This window comes from Mustela lutreola, chromosome 8, assembly GCF_030435805.1.
Source record: "Mustela lutreola isolate mMusLut2 chromosome 8, mMusLut2.pri, whole genome shotgun sequence".
In the NCBI taxonomy this organism is placed as follows: Eukaryota; Metazoa; Chordata; class Mammalia; order Carnivora; family Mustelidae; genus Mustela; species Mustela lutreola.
The window spans coordinates 95,116,347-95,136,112 of record NC_081297.1 but is presented as its reverse complement, the minus strand read 5'-3'; the positions used below and the strand labels follow the sequence as shown (position 1 = coordinate 95,136,112).

At 41.4% G+C, this 19,766-nt stretch overlaps 1 protein-coding gene across 5 annotated transcripts in view; it reads right to left on the bottom strand.

Annotated features, from left to right (window-relative positions):
- The window catches only part of GPR19 (G protein-coupled receptor 19), a 35,942-nt gene extending 18,874 nt beyond the window's left edge, over positions 1-17,068 (bottom strand). For 2 of the 5 annotated variants that reach the window (XM_059186045.1, XM_059186046.1), the window contains exons 1-4: positions 16,789-16,987; positions 16,280-16,334; positions 3,458-3,614; positions 2,321-2,473 (exon numbers count right to left, since the gene is read on the bottom strand). The gene's annotated coding sequence lies outside the window, so the exon portion shown is untranslated. The other 3 variants (XM_059186044.1, XM_059186043.1, XM_059186042.1) reach the window with 3 other exon arrangements.
- Positions 17,069-19,766: the final 2,698 nt, after the last annotated feature.

Genomic DNA, 19,766 nt, shown 5'->3' with positions numbered 1-19,766 from the left:
ATATTTATCATGGTACCCCTATTTTACTTTTGAAACTGTCCTCTTGGAGAGACCACCTCTCAGCTCATGCCATTTTTTTGCCTTGGTTCATAAAGGAGAAGTTGTATCCATACTCTGGTTCTTCTGTCTATCCCCTCCTCCTTCCCTATGTACACATATGCTAGGAAATGATCCAGTCAGTGGGCTGGCAAGGCCTGACTCGGGTGGCAGGGTTTACTGGCAGTGGGCAAGTGACTGTGCCTGAAAGGCAGGACCCAGGCCTCACTTTCTCATATCTACTTCCCATGCTCACTGCCGCACCCTTTCTATCTCGTCTTTCATTCCAAGTCTCCAAGTGGAAAGCACATTTGGCAAGGCCTCTCCATAAAGGGACACCTCTCTACTTTCTCTCTCTGTTGGATCTTCTCCTGTTCGGCTGGTTGAGCAGAGCTGGGAGATTTGAGAGAGAAGAGTAGGAAGCCCAGCAAGGCTTCCAGACCTCAGCCTGTAGAGGACACCAGGCCAGCTTCTTTGGGCAGCCCTGCAGGAGCGTGGTAGTCATGCAGCTTGTGCTCCTACTGGGTTGCCTGCAGAGCTGTTTCTTCTGCATAACTCACTCAGCAGGTAACACTGGAGGTAAGGAGGATGAGTGGACAGAATTTAAGGACCCATACCTTATCTACAAACCCTATTCTTCCTCTCCTTAGTGACTTAATTAGACAGGAATAATATAACAGGTATATTTGTGATTATCAAGAGAAGTGACTTTTTTTTTTTTCAAATATTTTTTAACATAATTTCTACACCCAGTGTGGGGCTCAGATTCATGAGCCCAAGATCAAGAGTTACACAGGAGCTCCAAGAGAGAGGACTATTCTAACCCCAGTTAGCCTGCTAACTTGAATTCAAATCCTAAGCAACATTTCCAGATACCTTGAGACAATCTTTAACACTTAAGTCCTAGCTGCCATGGTTTGGGAAAGGCAGCCTGGCTCCAATCTACTCTAATACTAAGGATCCTAGGATTCTCTGGGGAGGAGTCTAAAGTCCTGTGAGCTCTTGGTTCAGCATTCTGAGGACTGGGAGCCACAGCTGATTAGGAGAGGCCTGCCTGGGACAAGAATTGACTTCAACATGTTCAATCTCAACCCAAGGTGAACTATTTCAAGTGTTGGGAGATGGTGCCAGGCAAACGCCACAAGAAAATGAGATTGTTAGGGTGCCTCTATATCCAGATATAAATACAAATACCAGGAGAACTTCATTCTAAAGATAAATAAAATGTCAGGGGGATTCATAATCCCCAGGAAAGAATTTATGGATACTTCTTGAACTCTAGTGTGCTACTGCTTCAGAGTCAGTCAGACTAGCATATATAAATTTCAGACATAATTCTGGTTGTTGCCCCGGTCTCTCCTACTCCACTGTCCTCCCTATGAGCACATGCAGAACAAAACAGGCATGGGCCCCTATACAGGCCGAATGCTTTACAGAACTTCCACAAATGGGTATTGAGAGCTTACCATAAACCAGGCCTAGTGCTAAGTGCTAGAAACCTGACGAGAGAAGCTATGGTCCCTTTGCTCAAGAAGCTCACTTCAGGAGACTATAATAGTGTAAATGTGGTACTTGTCCCAGGGAAACAGATTTCAGCAGGGATGCAGGGTTTAATATAAAGGACCAAAGTTCAGTATTGTAGGGGACCTAACCACTCTTCAAAGTATTCTTCAATGAAACCCTGAGGGGAAATACCTCATTTAGTAAAGAATTTCACAAATTTTATATTTCTATCCCTTTTTTTTTCCTCCTTATACCTTTAACCTAGTAACTTCCCTTAGTTTTCCTATAGCATATAAGAATGAGATCAGTCATCATTTATTGTCAAGAAGGGAAACTATACAGACCATGGAAGAAATATCTATATTTCAGAAATTTCTAGAAGTTAAGAAAAAAAGACTTCCTTTTTCCCTTAAAACCTAAAATAATTTGCAAAGAGAGTAAATCTATTCCCTTGAAAAATGGTAATATTATTTTAAAGTAACAAATCCAGTCCATTCAATACCACAGTTTGTATTCATAATTTTTAGAAGTTGTTAATCTTTTTTATTTTACTGTGAAAACCAAGTAAGTGCTTTTTAAAGATAGTATGTTTAGGCTGGTATTGTTACTAGGTTCAGCGGATAAAAGAATGTTAAGTTCAATTAAAAAAAAAATCAACCATGATGTAATTCTAGATTTCTTTTTTGCCTTTGGACATCATCTGGTCACCATAGTAACACAGTATTTTACTACCAGATATCTATACAGCTCAAAGGGAAGAGAAGAACAGGCAATTACTTACTGGGGTATTTGGGGGTACAGAAGATGACTATTGGGATAATTTAATATATAAATATAGATTCCACTGGAGATCTGTCTCAGCCAGGCAAGCTGATTTGATCTTCTAGTAGCGTCAGCTGAACAAAATTTGTAGCCAAATCAACTGTTGACATCACTTGAAATAACACAAACAGGGAAGAAGCATAGGTTAGGTTAGGAGTTAAACTCATGAACTCTGAGGTCAAGTTTCTTGGGTCCAAATACTGTTTCTAGTATTTGCTAGCTGTGTGATCTTGGGAATATTCCCTAACTTCTCTGTGCCTTAGTTTTTTCATTACCAAAATGTGAGTACTAATACCTCCCCCAGAGGGTTACTATAAGGATTAAATGACAGATTATTTGTGCTTATAATGACGTCTCACACACAGCAAGAACTTTGTTAAGTATTTGTCAAAGATGAAATAAAATTTAAATTTGCTAGCTTCCCTCATTGTGCTAGGTAGAAATGGTCAAAGATACCAAGATTTGAGTACATGACAGATTATTTTAACCTGTAACTTTGGAAGATTCCTTTGAGAACTTCCTGGGAGCCTTCTTGAGAGCTACTCTGTAAGATTTGAAAGTCAGTGGTACTCTACTATCCCAAACCAGAGACGGAAAAAATCATAAGCTCTTCTGGTATCAGGAACATCAGAAAGCAGACAATTGCACAGCACAAAGAAACAGCATGCCTGCCCACTCAGGCTCCCTAAGCCACTGCCAATCACCTCTGGGAACACGGGCACAGAATAAGCAACTAAAAATGGAGAAAACAAGATTTTATGGCAGGGACAAAGAAATTTAGTTGATTTCAGTAATATTATTTGTTTCCTCTTCCCAGGACTCAAAGAAAAAAAATCATTTTCATCAATTAGTGCTTTGTTTTATTAATTATCACTATACATAATTTCCATCAATTTTTCTTCAGGGGCACTTACTCTGGTGAATCAATTCATTTTACAGAACTACCTAAGCATCTTTTCTAGACCTGTAACAAATCTAAAGCCCCCTAACCAAATCTAAGCCAGGAAAAAAATCTCCGAATTGCCTGGAAAAAAGAAGGTGTCATGTCCTGTAAGCCAAATTTCAGCCGCGATACCACGGGATCCCTGGCACATACCTTCATCTGGACTTGATTTCAGAGACGGTCTCCTTGGGTCTTCTCGGTCAGGAACAGCCCTCGCATAGGAGTTTGGAGAATGCCATACACCACCGGGAAAGCTTGGGAGCACATTCATTTCTGTCCTCTGCCTTCCCCTTGGCTCATAGCCTGCTTCCTGGTAGGAAGACAAGATGACGCTGTGCTGGGTTGACTGTTAAACCATCTTCCCGCCCCCAGCCCCACTCTCTTGGTGCCCCTCCCTTCTCCTTTCCAAGGCTCTGGAATGTGTCACATGGGAAATGGATCATGTGGCTCAAGGGGAGAATGTGGCCATCTTCTATCTCCCTTCCCCCACTTTTCCTTTCAGGAGCAAAAGCAGCAGAAATCTCTGACCTGATTGGCTCTGACCAAAAATCTCCATATGAAAAGGAGAAAATTCAACCAAACCTCAAGGCTTCTCCACTTTCTTTTTTGTTTTATTTTTCATCTGAACATTTTATTCTGGACATTCAGGGATGCTTGGTAGGGAGTGAAATGTTACTTTCCTCCCAGCCTCTTTCTTTCTTTCTTATCATCAACACCCTAACACGACAAGGTGTTCCCTCACTCCCTTCTGGAGCCCCCTTAGCACGTCTGAGACAACTGAGTGTTCAGCACCAAGGACAGCATTACACTCCTTTCAGCATTCATTAAAACCATTTGTCTATTTCATCCTCCGGTAAATAAAGATATTTTTAAAATATTTCTCTGAGGTCTTGTGTCCAACTATAAATCAGGCTGTATAATTAGGGCTCTGACTGCCCCTACTATCAACTTATTGCTACCTTATAAATACAATTTTTACATATCATTAAACCCCAAATCCCATGCCTATCTACCTCCCAGTCCCCATTCTACCACCCATCCCCACCCCTTAGATACACTCCATGTTTTGGGGGAAGGAGAAATTCTCATAACACAGTTTACCATATGCCCATATATCTATGCTTACGTACAAAACAAAACACAGAAACACATAGGATTTTTTTTTAGTATATATGTCAAGACGTCCTTAGCCCCATTCCTAGGCCTCAGGCAGAGCTGAATTAGAGAGGCTGGGAGGGAGTCTGGTGGAAGCTGTTTTGTGCAGGGTCTATCCTGCTTTGCTGACGTCCCTGTTGCCATGGTGCTAGGTAACTGCTGAAGGGGATGATTTCTTTCAGAACCGGTCACCATGGGACCCTGCTGACTAAAGAAAGGGAGTGGGAAAAAGACTGAATTGCTGAGGAGGGCTTTCAATTAGCATTTTCAGAGCCAAATTTACCTAAAATTCAGTAAGTCCTTACCTTACTGAATTGCTGCTGACCCTAAATCTCAAAAAAGCATTCTGGAAATTAGTATGGACACTGTGATGGTCACTCCCCCATATTCCACTGCTTCTTTCCCCTAAAGGTCTATTTAGGTGCAACTGAATGAAAATGCCAGCTTCACAGAACGACTGTGGAGTGCCATCCCAGAGTAGGAGGAAAGGACATAGGAACCAATTTCCCCTCACGTTGGGGCTTCTGACTTTTATGACACCATTTACCGGAGTCCCAATAGCCTTAATTGGGAGATGCTTTAGAATCACACCTGACTGCTGACACAAGGAACAATTTGCGAATGCTTTACAATGTTATGGGAGAAACGACAAATATTTTTTAATGTGAGCTGCTGAATTATTTTGAATAAAAATAAACTTGATTAGTTCAAGGTCAATCCTTTGGATAGATTTTGGACTACCCCCAAATCAGGAATTTAAGCTAGCTTTACGTTTGTCTCATTAGGCTGGCATAAAACCGATTGTTTCTAACTCAGAGTCCTTAGCATGGCAATTCTAAATATTATTTTTGGCGGGCAAAAATACTTTCAATATGCAGGAATGAAAATTCTGTTAAAAAAAAAAAAAAAGAAAGAGAGAGATTTCACAGGGAGCTGGAGTATAATTTCAAGATCGAAGTTCCTTCCTTGCTCAACATTCACATCTTAAGACATATTTATTTCTTTTATTTTAGAAGAAAAGTCAGGTTAATTCCAGTTTTTCTATATAAGACTCATAGAAGATTTCAACTCTGCTAATTCTGATGCTTGGTGCTTTCAGAAAATTCATTTATCAGGAAAGATGGAGAGGTGTCTGAAGAAATTCTTAGAGAGCCAGCAGGATGGTGACTTCAATATCATCTCCCTTTTCTTTGCCAGTAGTAATGACAAGAACAACACAAACAGCTAATATGTAACATGTCCCAGGTGTTTAGCACATGTCAGTCAGTCCTCCTACCAAACTGTGAGACAGATACTATAAGGAGCTCTCCTGTTTTATAAATGAGACTGAAGCTTTCAGAGGATAAGGAATATACTCTGAACTGCACAGCTAGTTAGTGTGGAACAAGACTTTGGAACTATTTAACCTGACTGCAGAGCAGGCACACTATACAATACTATTCTGCATCGTTAATAATGGACTAGACTAATAATGGACTAGACTAGACTAAATGGACTAGACTAAAATAACCTGTCAGTGTAATGTGATGTGGTTCACTACTAAGGGCTTCTGATAGGAGAAATCAAAAAGATGGGTTCAAATTACTTGAGACCAAAAAAAAAAGACCAAATTATTCATTCCTTTTAGGATGACTGAATGTGTACATCACAGCTTAATGATAAATAATAATAATTTTTCAAAGAATCATAATCTAGAATATTATTAAGGATTTTTATAAAACATGTGGTATAATATACTAACTCTGCTTTAAAAATCTTAAATTTGTAATCACCAATCTTATTCCTGGCCATTTGGAAGAAAATAAAAAGACAGTGTCCTCCATCCAAACTCCTAAAACTCCACAATACCTGTAATTGGGGTAATATTTTGAAAATGATTTATGTGATTTTTTTTTCTCCTTTGCCTGGGAATCAATTTGCCTTGGAAATAGGGAGTGTGGCACTATTTCAAGTTGCAAAAAGAATGGAAAGAAAGAAGGAATTAATATATTCAGCTTCTGAAATTCAAAACAGGAGTGTGCAGAAAAACAAAAGCCTTGAAATCCAGGCCGTTCTTTTGAAAGTCATTCTTGAAATTCCTTTATTTATGCCTTTACTTGTCATCAACCAAACATGAGAGAATTTGCTTAGAGTGTTCGGCACTCTAGAGAGGTCTTCAGACTGGGGCAGACAAAAACTTTCCAAGAGGTCCCAAAGCACACAGTTTAATGGGAACTAATTTCTAGATCCTCAACTTCCACAAGTATTTTTTTTTAAGATCATTTTAAATTTAATTTGACAGAGAGAGAGAGGGATCACAAGTAGGGAGAGAGACAGGCAGAGAGTGAGGGGGAAGCAGGCTTCCTGCTGAGCAGAGACTGATGTGGGCTCAATCCCAGGACCCGAGACCATGATCTGAGCCGAAGGCAGAGGCTTAACACACCGAACCACCCAGGCACCCCACAAGTACGTTTTCTAAAGCTGATTTTCCTGAAAACCTGTGCAGTCAGGATGCCATACTGATTCTTGGTTCCCACCTACTAGTTTTCCTTCTGTTCTACCATAGAAGGTGAACTCTCACTCACCTTTATCCTACAGTGGTACACAGCCTGAATTTAAAAAGCTCCTGGGAATCAAAGGAACACCTGGAAATACTGGGGATGCTCTTGAGATACCAGTGACCAGCCCCAATAACGGAGTGACAAACCCTATTAAAAATCGTGAGTTTTCTAATGGCTTTCAACAAAACTGAAAACAAACCACTATCCAACCGGCCACCGAGAGATTCATTAAAATAGTTTTCTTAAAAGAAAGTTCTTTTCACAGAAGAATGCCAGCTAATGAATGTAGAGTATAATAGCTAGGGCAGCATTTTTGCAGCTCCCAGTGAAATAATTTATTCAGGCAAGGACTAAAATGGGTATTGAAACCATCAGATGAAAAGTTTTTGAGAACAGGTTGTAGATTATTTGCAAACTGCAAAGGGAAATGTATCTTTTTCCATGCTGAGACTGGAAGGTCACCATTTTAACCAGGTGACCAAATTTTTAGTATCACTAATAGTGAGACAACATGAAATTATGTGCCTAACAATGAAGCAATATGACCTACCCAACATTACTAATCAAATATTCTTTCTAAAAAATGTTTAACCTGAGTCTAATCAAACCTCTGTTCACAATGTCTAGTTTTTTTTAAAGGCCAGGATTGAGAGAACAAGTTATAAAACATTATGAGGAGGGGCACCTGGGTGGCTCAGTGGGTTAAGCCGCTACCTTCGGCTCGGGTCATGATCTCAGGGTCCTGGGATCGAGCCCCACGTCGGGCTCTCTGCTCTGCGGGGAGCCTGCTTCCTCCTCTCTGCCTACTTGTGATCTCTGTCTGTCAAATAAATAAATAAATAATCTTAAAAAAAAAAAAAGAAGAAGAAGAAGAAAAAACATTATGAGGAAATAATTAGCCAAACAGAATAAAGAATATTCTACAAGGGGACTCGACTGGACTTATCAAAAAGTCAATGTCATGGGGCACCTGGGTGGCTCAGTTAGTTATGTGTCTGACTCTTGACTTTAGCTCAGGTCATGACCTCAGCGTCGTGAGATTGAGCCCTGTGTCAACATGGAGCCTGCTTAAGATTCTCTTTCCTTCTCCCTCTGTCCCCCTACCCCACCGCTCATATGCCCTCTTTAAAAAAAATAAAATAGGGGCACCTGGGTGGCTCAGTGGGTTAAGCCACCTTAGCCTTGGGCTCAGGTCATGATTTCAGGGTCCTGGGATTGAGTCCTCCTTCCCCCTCTCTCTCTGCCTGCCTCTCTGCCTACTTGTGATCTCTGTCTTTCAAATAAAGAAATAAAATATTTAAAATAAAATAAAAAAAATAATATTAAGTCAATGTCATGAAATAAGAATTAAAAAGTTGTGCTGTTAGAGATTCAGAGACTAAAGACCACAACAAAGGATTTGGTGAAATGCAGTCTGGGAATGGAGAGAGAGTGGTTATAAAGTAGCTATAAAATATTTTGGGGATAATCTGGGAAATTTGCATTGTGAAATGAACATTAGGTGATATCATGGAATTGTTTTCTATATTAGGTGGGAGAAAGAAATTGTAGTTTATGGGAGAATTTTCTGATTCTTAGGAAATGCTGACATATTCAGAATAAAGTATCAAGACAAATACAAGTTACCCTCAAATCATTCAGAAATAAAATATATGTATATACATAAACAAAAGGGGAAAGTAAATATAGCAAAACATTAACAATTGGTGAATCTAGGTGAAGAGCATATGGGTGTTTACTCTACTTATCTTTAAACTTTGGCAGCTGAATGAAAAAATAAACACTGCCCTATGGTAGAACAAGTATGTGCCACATAGAGTCTGGCCCTTTCCAGCTCAGGTTTAGTGAGAAAGAAAGAGAGATCAAGGAAAATAAAGCTGTCAGGAAACCAGGCCTGAGTTCTTTCTAGGCCAAAGTTGGATTTGAGTGTATTCATTTTCTACTGCAGCTATAACAAATTACCACAAACTTAGTGGCTTAAAACAATACAAATGTATCATCTTACAGTTCTGTAGGTTAGAAATCCAACATGGGTTTTACTGGACTAAAATCATGGTTATGGCAGGGCTGCATTCCTTTCTGGAAGATACAGAGAGAATCTATTTCCTTGCTTTTCCAGCCACCCACATTCCTTGGCTCAAAGCCCTCTTACTCTGTCTTTAAAACCAACAACTTTGTACCTTTCTAACCATTACACCATAATCACATCTGCCTTTGACTCTGGTCTCAGACTGGAAAGTTTCTTTCAAGGACCCATGTGATTAGATTAGACCCACCCAGATAATCCAGTATAATTTTCCCTCTTAAGGCCCTTAATTTAATCATATCTACAAAGTCCCTTTTATCTTGTAAGGTAATATATTCATGGGTTCCAGGGATTGGGACATGCACATCACTACGAAGCTCTTATTCTGCATACCAGTGAGTTACCTCTGTGTTGAGAGGATCTCTGCCTCCAGGAGAGAGAGAGAGGAGTCAACTATCCTAAGCTGTCCTGTTCCACTGAAGCATGGAGTCTGAACTAACAGCCAGAGGGTCTGCCATGACTAGGTGAGGTGACTCCACAGCAGGGGCCAAGAGGAAGCTGAGTCCACAAGGGGAAGTAGCCAGTATTCCCTGGGAGATTTGCCTAAAGCCAAAACCAGGTCATGAATTCACCAACTGCAGGCTTCATTCAGCATCACAGACCAGCAAGTTCCCCAGCAATCGGGCCAACACGGGGTATCTTGTCAAAAACTGCCAGTACATACTCTAGGTCCAAAATGAAGCCAGCGAGTACCATCACTCTCACCAATTCCACAAGGATGTGATGTTACTGCTCTCCACCCTACCACCCTGTATAAATGGATGTTACCATTAGAGAAGATGTAGGACATCCTTGGGAGGCATTATGAAACATGAAACATTTTTATCCAAAGGAGACTTAAACTACTTAAAGGAATTATTTAAATAATGAAATTGAACTATATTCGAAACTAATTAGGATTTTTTCCTCCTGTAACCTAATCATTGTGTGTGTGTGGGGGGGGTATGTGTGTGTGGTTTTAAAACATCTCCACAAATTCTTTGATATTTCGCCCTTCAAACAGTGGTATCTAATACCACTCTCCTCAAATGTGGGCCTTCCTTAGTAGCCTATTTCCAGTGGAAAAAATGTGGCAGAAGGGGTTCTATGTAACTTCTGAAGCCAGACTGTAATAAGGATAGTTTCTGTCTGGCTCTCTAACAGCTCAGATTACTCATTCTGGGGGAAGTCAGCCACCATGTCAGGACATTCGACCATCTTGTGAAGGGGCCCACATATGGAAAACAGGCCTCTCACCGACCAGCACCAACGAGCAACCAGCTGAGTGAGTCGCCATGGCAGCAGATCCTTGTCAACATCAGGACTGCAGCTATGTTGCCAGACCCCAAGCCAGAACTGCCCAGCTAAGCTGCTCCCAAATTCCTGACCCACAAAATTAGGAGATAATGTTTATTATTGTTTTAATCTAGTAAGATTTAGGGTATTTAAGGGGTTTTTTAAATAGATTTTATTTATTTATCTGAGAGAGAGCAAGAGCAGGGGTGGGGCAAAGGGAAAGGAAGAAGCAGGCTCCCTGCTGAGCAGAGAGCGCACCGTGGTGCCCGATTCCAAGACCCCGGGATCGTGACCCAAGCCGATGGCAGACACTCAACAAACTGAGCCACCCAGGCACCCCAGAGCCACCCAGGCACCCCAGTTTGAGGTTATTTTGTTTAACAGTAATAAATAATACACAGGTGAAAACTCTGGAATAAAAAATAAGATACCCACTCTTTCTAGACATAGCTGAGCAGTAATAAGTGAAATAAGTATCCCTGCTACATATATGTGTTCCTTAAATGGAAGGTATGTGGTTTCATGATGCCAAGACATTAGGAAAAGGAGAACACAATTAGCTACTTACAGTGTTATTTGGGAGGAAAAAAGAAGATTATAAAGATTCAGAAGAGCTGTACAGAACTCTAGAACAGGAAGATGGACCTTAGATGGGACTGAAATAAGGGACCAGAAAGCTGTCAGAGCCAAGACAGCCACTGACTCTCCGTCTTTCTCTATGAGGCTACAATGCCTATTGTCTCCTATTCCCTTTTCATTGGCTACATTCACCTGTTTCTCTTTTGATATCAGCTCACCCTGCATTACTGGCCCCCAAAGGCTGGTCCCAACAGGCCAAGATGTCTCTGAAACATGCATGACCTTACAAGCTCAATGCTCCTATCAAAGTAACCCAATCTCAATTAAAAACTGAACTACCATATGATCCAGCAATCCCATTTCTGGGAATATCTCAAAAGGAAATAAGATCAGTATTTTTTTTTTATTTTTTATTTTTTTTAATAAACATGTATTTTTATCCCCAGGGGTACAGGTCTGTGAATCGCCAGGTTTACACACTTCACAGCACTCACCAAAGCACATACCCTCCCCAATGTCCATAACCCCATCCCCCATAAGATCAGTATCTTAAAGAGATATCTGCATCCCATATTCATCAAAGCATCATTTATAATAGCCAAGATACAGAAACAGTCTAAGTGTCTGTCAAAAGAGGAATGGATAAAGGAAATACAATACACACAGAGAAGTATTTTTCAGCCTTTAAAAAGAAGGAACTCCTGGGGCACCTGGGTGGCTCAGTGGGTTGGGCCGTTGCCTTCGGCTCAGGTCATGATATCAGGGTCCTGGGATCGACCCCCCGCATCAGGCTCTCTGCTCAGCAGGGAGTCTGCTTCTCTCTCTCTCTCTCTCTCTCTGTCTGCCTCTCTGCCTACTTGTGATCTCTCTCTGTCAAATAAATAAATTGAATCTTAAAAAAAAAAAAAAAAAGAAGGAACTCCTGTCATTTGTGACAACATGGATGAACCTGGAGGACATCATACTAAGTGAAGTAAGCCAGACAGAAAGACAAATACTGCATGATCTCACTTATATGTCAAATCCAAAGAAGTCAAATTCCTAGTAACAGTGAATAAAACAGTGGTTACTGGGACTGGGAGCTGGGGAATATAGGGAGATTCTGGTCAAAGGGTACAAACTTTCAGTTATAAGATAAACTGTTATAAGTTATAAGATAAACTGGAGACCTAATATACAGCAGGGTGACTAGAGTTAACAATAATGTATCATATATTTGAAATTTGCTAAGATAGACTTCACATTTCCTTACCACACACATACAAATAGTAACTATGTGATACAGATAAACTAATTAGCTTGACTGGTAATCTCACAACATATATGCATATCAAAACATCACACTGTACATCTTAAATATATACAATTTTTGTCAGTAAATTTCAGTAATTTCAGTAAAGCTGGGATAAATACATGACCCAGTCTCTCAATGTTCTGATCTATATTCTTAGGAGGCAGAGTCTGTTGGACTCAGCCTAAGTCAGATACACAGCTAGATCCCATCAGTTGTAGGCAGCAGGATGGAGAGGAGTTCTCATACTACCGTCTCAGCACTCCATAATTGGCAAATTTTATAAAAGTGCAGGGCAAGGACAGGGAGGAAATGAATGACAGAGGAAATGACTGGCATCTCAGTATGCATGTATGTGTTTTTACAATCCCATTAACTCTCCATGGGTGAACCTGCCAACAGCCCAACTCTGAACTCACAACACCTGTGGCCTCCAGCTCCCCTCTATTGTAATCACTCACCTGGCTATGCACACCCTTCACTCTGCTTGTAGCTCTCCCACACACACACACTATGCTCTTTCCACAGCTGAGACTTGACACATGGTGTCCTCTGCCCTGTCCACCTTGGGAACATGTAGTCCTCTCTCAAATCCTGCTGGGTTTCATCCTGGGTGTGGTTCTATGTCCCTTTACCCCCACTCCCTCCAAAATAAGTTACTCATATCTTCCTTTTTACTATAGTACTTCTTTAATCCTCACACATATTACTTCTGTCGTCGTATATATTATATTGCACTGTGTTCATAAATTCTTATAGGGAGGAATGTCATCCGGTTCATCCTAATACCTCCAGAATTAAAAAAACAAAGAAGGTACTCAACAATAATGTTCCAGCGCATTGAACAAACTTAATTTGGGGGACTAACTGAAAGCAACTTAATTCTTATTTTCCACTGACCCTGTGAAAATACTCTGTAAGGGTTGGTTTTTTCTCCCATCCCTGAATAAAAACTTAGGCAGTCCCATTCCTTTTTCTGGTAACTTTTAGTTAAGAAAAGTTAGTAACTAAAATATCCAGTCCTGGGCGCCTGGGTGGCTTAGTTGGTTAAGCATCTGCCTTCCGCTCAGGTCATGATTCCAGGATCCTGGGATCAGCCTACATCCGGCTCCCTGCTCAGCGGGGAGTCTGCTTCTCCCTCTCCCTGTGCCTGCCACTCCCCCTGATTATGTTCTCTGTCAAATGAACAAACAAAATCTTTAAAAGAGTTATATATATCCAGTCCTGTGTAATAATCAAACTTTGCCACCTGACTTCAAGGTTTTCTCCCTCCTCCCAGTTTGTGCCTGTTACAGAGAGAAGCTTACATTTAGGAAAAGAGTGTGGCCACTTCTCTTTCCCTGACTTGTCTAACAACACTCCAGTAACTCCATTCAAATATTCTCTTCGAAACCCCTTTATCCGTCTTCATCTTGACTTTTTATGCCCTTGATAGGGGTGAGAGTTCAAGAATAGCCTCGTCAGTTCCCACCCTCCTATAAATTACAAAAGACCTATAGAGCAGTCTGTGGTATTTCTTGTCAAAGAGCCTCGGCAGCACTCCTATTTTAACATATTTTTACAAAAGCTGGTCTAAACTGTCACTGCTTGAGATTTTCCTATTTCTAACTTTCAACATGCTTCCCTCTTTACGCCAAGTCTCCTATCCTCCTACTCCATTCCACTCCTCACTTCGGCATATTCTGCTATTCTGCCACTTTATAAGCTTTCACTACTGACCCCTGCAGTCTGAATCCCTTGTCTCCTTATCTAGACAATAATGTTTACTCATTTCCCCAGTGCTCTCACTAGGGTCTAGACAAACTAATGCACTTCTCAAAAAAAAGGGACCCAATTAAAGACAGGCTACCCTGTGTGGCAGAAGAAATTCCTGGCCAGTACTGCTACAGTTGGGTCTAGGCACCCAAAGACTGAAGGAATATGTTGGTTTCAACTGCTGAACCACTTATATCCCTAGAAACTAAAGTCGTCCTACTAGAAAGTCACCTGTCTCTTAGAAGCTCAAATCCCTGAACCAGACATGCCATTCCTTCTGTTTCAATAAATTCTTTATTCACTAAAAAGGCTACAAAAACAGGCTTGCATTTCCCCTTTCTTATTTGTTAGTACGAACAAAACTGTGTCGTGAGAACAGCCACAACAACCCTGATAGGTCTCATTGTCAATGGCCGGCTGCACGTGCTTTCCGACAAGCACCTTTCCACCAGAGAACACCCACATATACACACTGCAGTGATGTCATGATGCCCCTGCAACAGGGTAGATCCAGCTATAAGAGGTCGCCTCACCCACTGTGGACATCAGTCCAACATTTACCACATGGTAAAGCAATAAAGACATCATCATCTGTGTTGCCTGTGCTAGCTCAAAGGATCAACTTGGGAGACTCAAAGTCCTCCATCTCTACAGCAAGGCCCATGTACTCCTGAGGTCTGTATTAATGACATCATCACCTGCCTTTCCCAAATCCAGATGTTTACCACATTCTTGTCATAGTGGCCTCTTTTCCTGAATATAGCCCACTATGCCCTAGTCATCTGCCCATCTTAAGCACTAGCCTTTATTCCTCTACAAATTTTTCAAATATATAGCCATACAGATAGATGGTCCTAAACCACAGGTCTAATTTTCTTCGCCTTCTTCTAGATGGAACTCCTCTTTTTTTTTTTTTTTTTTAAAGATTTTAGTTATTTATTTAAGAGAGAGAAAGATAGCTAGAGCAAGCATAAGCTGGGGTGGAGGGTGGGGAGAGGGAGAGGGAGAAACAAGCTCCCCACTGAGCAGGGAGCCCCATGCAGAGGTTGCTGCCAGGACCCCAGGAACATGACTTGAACAGAAGGCAGATACTTAATCGACTGAGCCATCCAGGCGCCCTAGAGGGAGCTCTTAAAGCAGTGGCTCTAACTTTAGTAGCAAATGAGCTTTAAAAAATTACTCATGTCCAAACTCCACTACCAGAGATTCTATTTAATTGATTGAGGGGGCAGCTTGGGCATTTTTTAAAACCTCCCCAGGTAATTCTAAGGTGAAGGCAAGGTAGAGAACCTGTCTTAAATACAGATGGCTTTATGCTACACAGAGCTTCCATATTTGAGGGGCAGATAGCATGCATAAATGTGGGAGGCTCAGGGGAAGACACTTTCATTTGTTGATCATAAATTATATATCAAGTTCTATGTAGTAACTTAGGCAGCCTTCTAAATAGTACCTCATTTCATCTTTACAATCATCCTATGAGGTAGGCACTGTTATCCTTATTTTACAAAGAAGAAAACTGAGGCACAGGCAAGTCACACAGAGTAACTGGCATAATCAACCAAGGCAACCCCCAGATCTGATTTCCAATTTTACACACTTTCTGTGACACCATACTGAAATGTCATGCCTCCTACAGCTAGATGATCCCGCTTCCTAAAACAAGACACCTAACCTTTATCCCAGAAATCCTATTCCACTGCATCCATGATTTTTTTCCTGGAACATTTCCCCACGAATGGCACACATAGAGCCCTGCTACCAGGCTGTACTTTAGGCTGCTAAAATGGAATGAAGTGCTCCAAGGGAAAACTTTTTAGGAAACTACCATGTAGGGTAGTTACTGAGTCTTTATTGAAGTACTTCCATTTTAAAATTCATACCTGGATCCTTTGTCCATCATTGCTGACTTAAATCCTGAAGCTTTCTCTATTACAGATGAAGTTATACTACCTACCTACACACCACTGCTTTGGTGGGCTAGTAAAATTTGGTACTCTGTCCCTAATTAGGTACTCTGTCCTGTACACCATACAGGACACAAAAAATCAACATAGAGTGGCTAAGCTGCCTAACATTGCTGCCAGTATCAAAATGGACTCCAATACCTAGCGAATTGGAAAGCTGGAACTAGAAGCACGTATTTTTGTAATGCACTAGTGGTATGTCTAAGGGACGAAATTCCACCATTTCACAAAATTCACATTTCATTCTGGCTGAGGTATGGGGGGGTGGGAGGTGGTAGGAACCAGGGGAGTTACTGGGAGAGAGTACTTCAGGTATCTGGGTGGTACCTTTCGGACGATGCAGGACAAAATCCAACGTTTGTGTGCAGGTGTCCCGTGTATCCTGCAAAAGAGGTAACATTAGTCAGGCAGATAACTCAAGGCAGTTCCCAAATTCCCCGGTCCTGTGACCTTAAACTGTTCTTTCTAACCCTAACCTCAGCCCTTGTTCAGGACTATGGCTTTTAAGATCCCCTTGTTCTACTCACTCAGGGACTTCCTAATTTTCACCTTAAAAATCATGGCCTAATCCTTTCTTTCTGTTTACGAACATGCATAGGTTCACACGACTTTAAGGAACGTTCTCTACTGACAACAGTGGTCTTTCTAGTCTCACCTCTCCCTTGTGCTGTATAGCTACTGCCTTCATTTATCATCTCCTTCCCACTGCATTACCTTAGTTCAGCCCAGTCTCCCTGAGTCTCCAGTAAGGGGGAACAAAAAAATCTTGGCACCCTCAGATTTATTCCTTTAAGTGGCTCCCCGAGTTATCTTTCCAAACACATCAAAGTCATCACCCTCATTTTAAGACTGGGATCCGCTCCTCGACCCCGACTCCTTTACTGCTGGCTTGGCTGAAACTGGCTCTGACACAGAATTCACGGCCAATATATAATAACGAAAAGAAGGGACGACCATGCAGTCGTGCAGAGTTGTGACGGCAAAGTCTCAAAAGAACGTAGTGTCGCGCGCCTGAACACCGCCCCCTCCCACCCCCGCCACACCTTTCTGGAGGGCCAGATTTAGTTTACTATTGACGTCGCGGAAAGTTTCAAAACTTTTTCGCGCTCCCAAGGATTACTCAGGGGGCATGCGCACACGTACCCGCGGACGTGCCTCTCTGCGCTCGGGCAGGTCTCGCGCGGTTTGAGGAAGCCCCGAGACTAGGAAGTGTTGTGTGGCGCGGTGCGCCCTTTCCCCATCTTCCCCCCATCCCCCACCCCCAAACTGGGTGGATTTGTGCCGTAAACAAATAAAGGAGAATGAGACTCGGCGGCAGGAGCAAGCGAGGCTGGTCAACCAGCCACCAGGCTAGCGGCAAGTGTTCGGGGACGAGGAATTCTGCAGACTTCTCTGCAAGGCCCCGAAAACCGCGCCTGTTCCTCGGTGGGTGGGGGTGGGGGGCAGAAATTAGTAAAAATAGAAAAAGCCAAGCACTTTGTCACCCTAAGCGGCGTTTTGTTTTGCTTTTTCACTTTAAACTTGACGAAAAATGCTCCAGGGGTTGCCAAGCCGGCGGTTGACCCTCCTGCTGCCACTGCGCCTGCGCGGCGTTTGTTTACCAGCTCGGGCGCCCGCTGGTCCTGCTGCTCGGGCGCCGGCGCTTACTCGAGCGTCTTGCTGTGTATGTTAATTCACAGAGAAAGTCGTGCTTTTCTGGAAGTTGAGAACGGGACGTGTGAAGTCTTAAGTCCGAAGCTAGTGAAAATACGAACGGGAATGAAAACCCTGAATATTCAGAAATCCTTGCCTTGTCAGACCTGCCATGGGAGGGCTTTATAATGTACGTGACGAAGGAGGGGGCATCACTGTAACCATTAGTAAGAAGTGGCAAGCAGCGACGGTAAACCTAAAAGCGCAGGTAGTACTTAGATACCTGTTATGGAAAAGATGCAAAAAAGCCTAGCCGGAAAGCCATCTGGGTCGAGCAAATCCCTAGCAGTACCTGCATGATTAAGACTGACTCTTGAAACAAACTCAAAAAGGCAGCCATGCAAATTTTGAAACTAAAAAGGGAGGTAACTCTAGAAGCAATCGCCATTAAAAGCACAAGCAAATTTTAAGAGATGGTTTTAAGATGCTTTCCGAATCCGTTTCTGATGGTTTAGAAGTCCATGATACTTGGAAAATGAGAATATCTGGTAGAACTTAGTGGTGTAGATTTATGAATCTGAAAACACAAAGGAAGGTTGATTTTTAAGTGTCTTTATGGAGGCATTTCTATTGATGTACTTTAATGTGCTCAGAAATAAACACGAAACTGGTAAATACAGCCAAACCTGAATCTTTATCTTAGAATTGGATAAAAGCATAGAGGTTAGCAATTTGGCAATTTTATTGCACTCTATTTGTTAAGTTTTAAGCGAAGACTTGGACTTGGGATAGAAGAAAATTTCTACAGAAGAAGGTGAGATTTTTTTTTTTTTAGGTAGCATGAAATTCGGTAGAAAAAAATGTATGGACGTATGCAGGTGGGGCCAAATTTTGAAGGCTTTGGACATCTGCAGTATGGTTCACATGGAGCCTTCACCTTAAAAAATTAGCCCCAGGGACACCTGGATGGCTCAGTTGGCTGAGCCTGACTGGGGTGGTGATCTTGGGATCATGGGGTCTGGCAGGGTAGGTCTGGGCACTGGAGTCTGCTTGGGATTCTCTCTCTCCTTCTCCTTCTGCTCACATAGGTGCGTGTGATCTCAGACTCTCTCTCAAATAAATAAATTAGGTGCTGGAATGTTTTTTATTATGTTCAATATGATAGTAAAATTTAGTAAATCTGATAGTTTGGATACTTACTTACCTTTTAAGACATAGTTGTGCCAAAGTCAGAATTAACTTTAAAATCCTGCTCTGCTATCTAGAAGTACAGTCATTTGGTTGAGGAAGGTGATAACCAGTTTTCTAAGCCAGGATTGCATTGACATTTTCTTCATGAAGGAAAAGAAATGTAGATAAGGTGAATTGATTCTTTGTTCACCTTAATGATTAAGACTGACTCATAAAGACGGCTGGCTTACTTTGTCAACACAATCAACAACTGTAAAACAAACTGAATACTTTTATTGCATTGGAAGAGATGACTCTAATGAAAATTAAGTATGGGAATCGGATGAAGAGTTGATAAAGAACTGTGAATCCTTTGAGACGCCTAGTTTGTTTACATGTGATAAAAATGTTAGTGTAAGACTGGTAAGTGGTCAAATAAAACTTCATCTTTGTTCACTGAAAAGAAATCCTTTGATGAATAAAAGAAATTCATAAATGGATTGGTTACCCATTTAGTCTGTCATATGACTCAGCAGGAAATATACTTACCAAAATTTCCACAATCAGTAGCTGAAAATGTGACCCATACCATTTTTTTTAGCAGCATTCTGGGCACACTGTCCTGTTATTACCCTGACACTAAAAAGAAGTAAAAAAAAAAAAGCAAAAACTGCTGCCATTGTTATCCACATATTTATGTGAATCTGGGTTCTTGAATTACTGTGACCTCTAGACAAGAAATTGCTGAACAATGAATCTAATATGCATTACCAATTATTCAAAATTGGTTGAATCAACACAATATAATCTTATTAACTGAGTCGTGGAAATATTTTTCAGGATAGATAACTTTAAACATTTTTTCAAGTATTAAATACATATATAACAGCCAATGTGCATGTTTGTGCATGGAACCTTAATGATAAGGGACTTCAAGGAAATTTTGCTGCTGCTTCTAATTCTGCAGTCTTTTAAGTGTTGGGAGTAATTCCAGCACTCCTGTCATACTTAA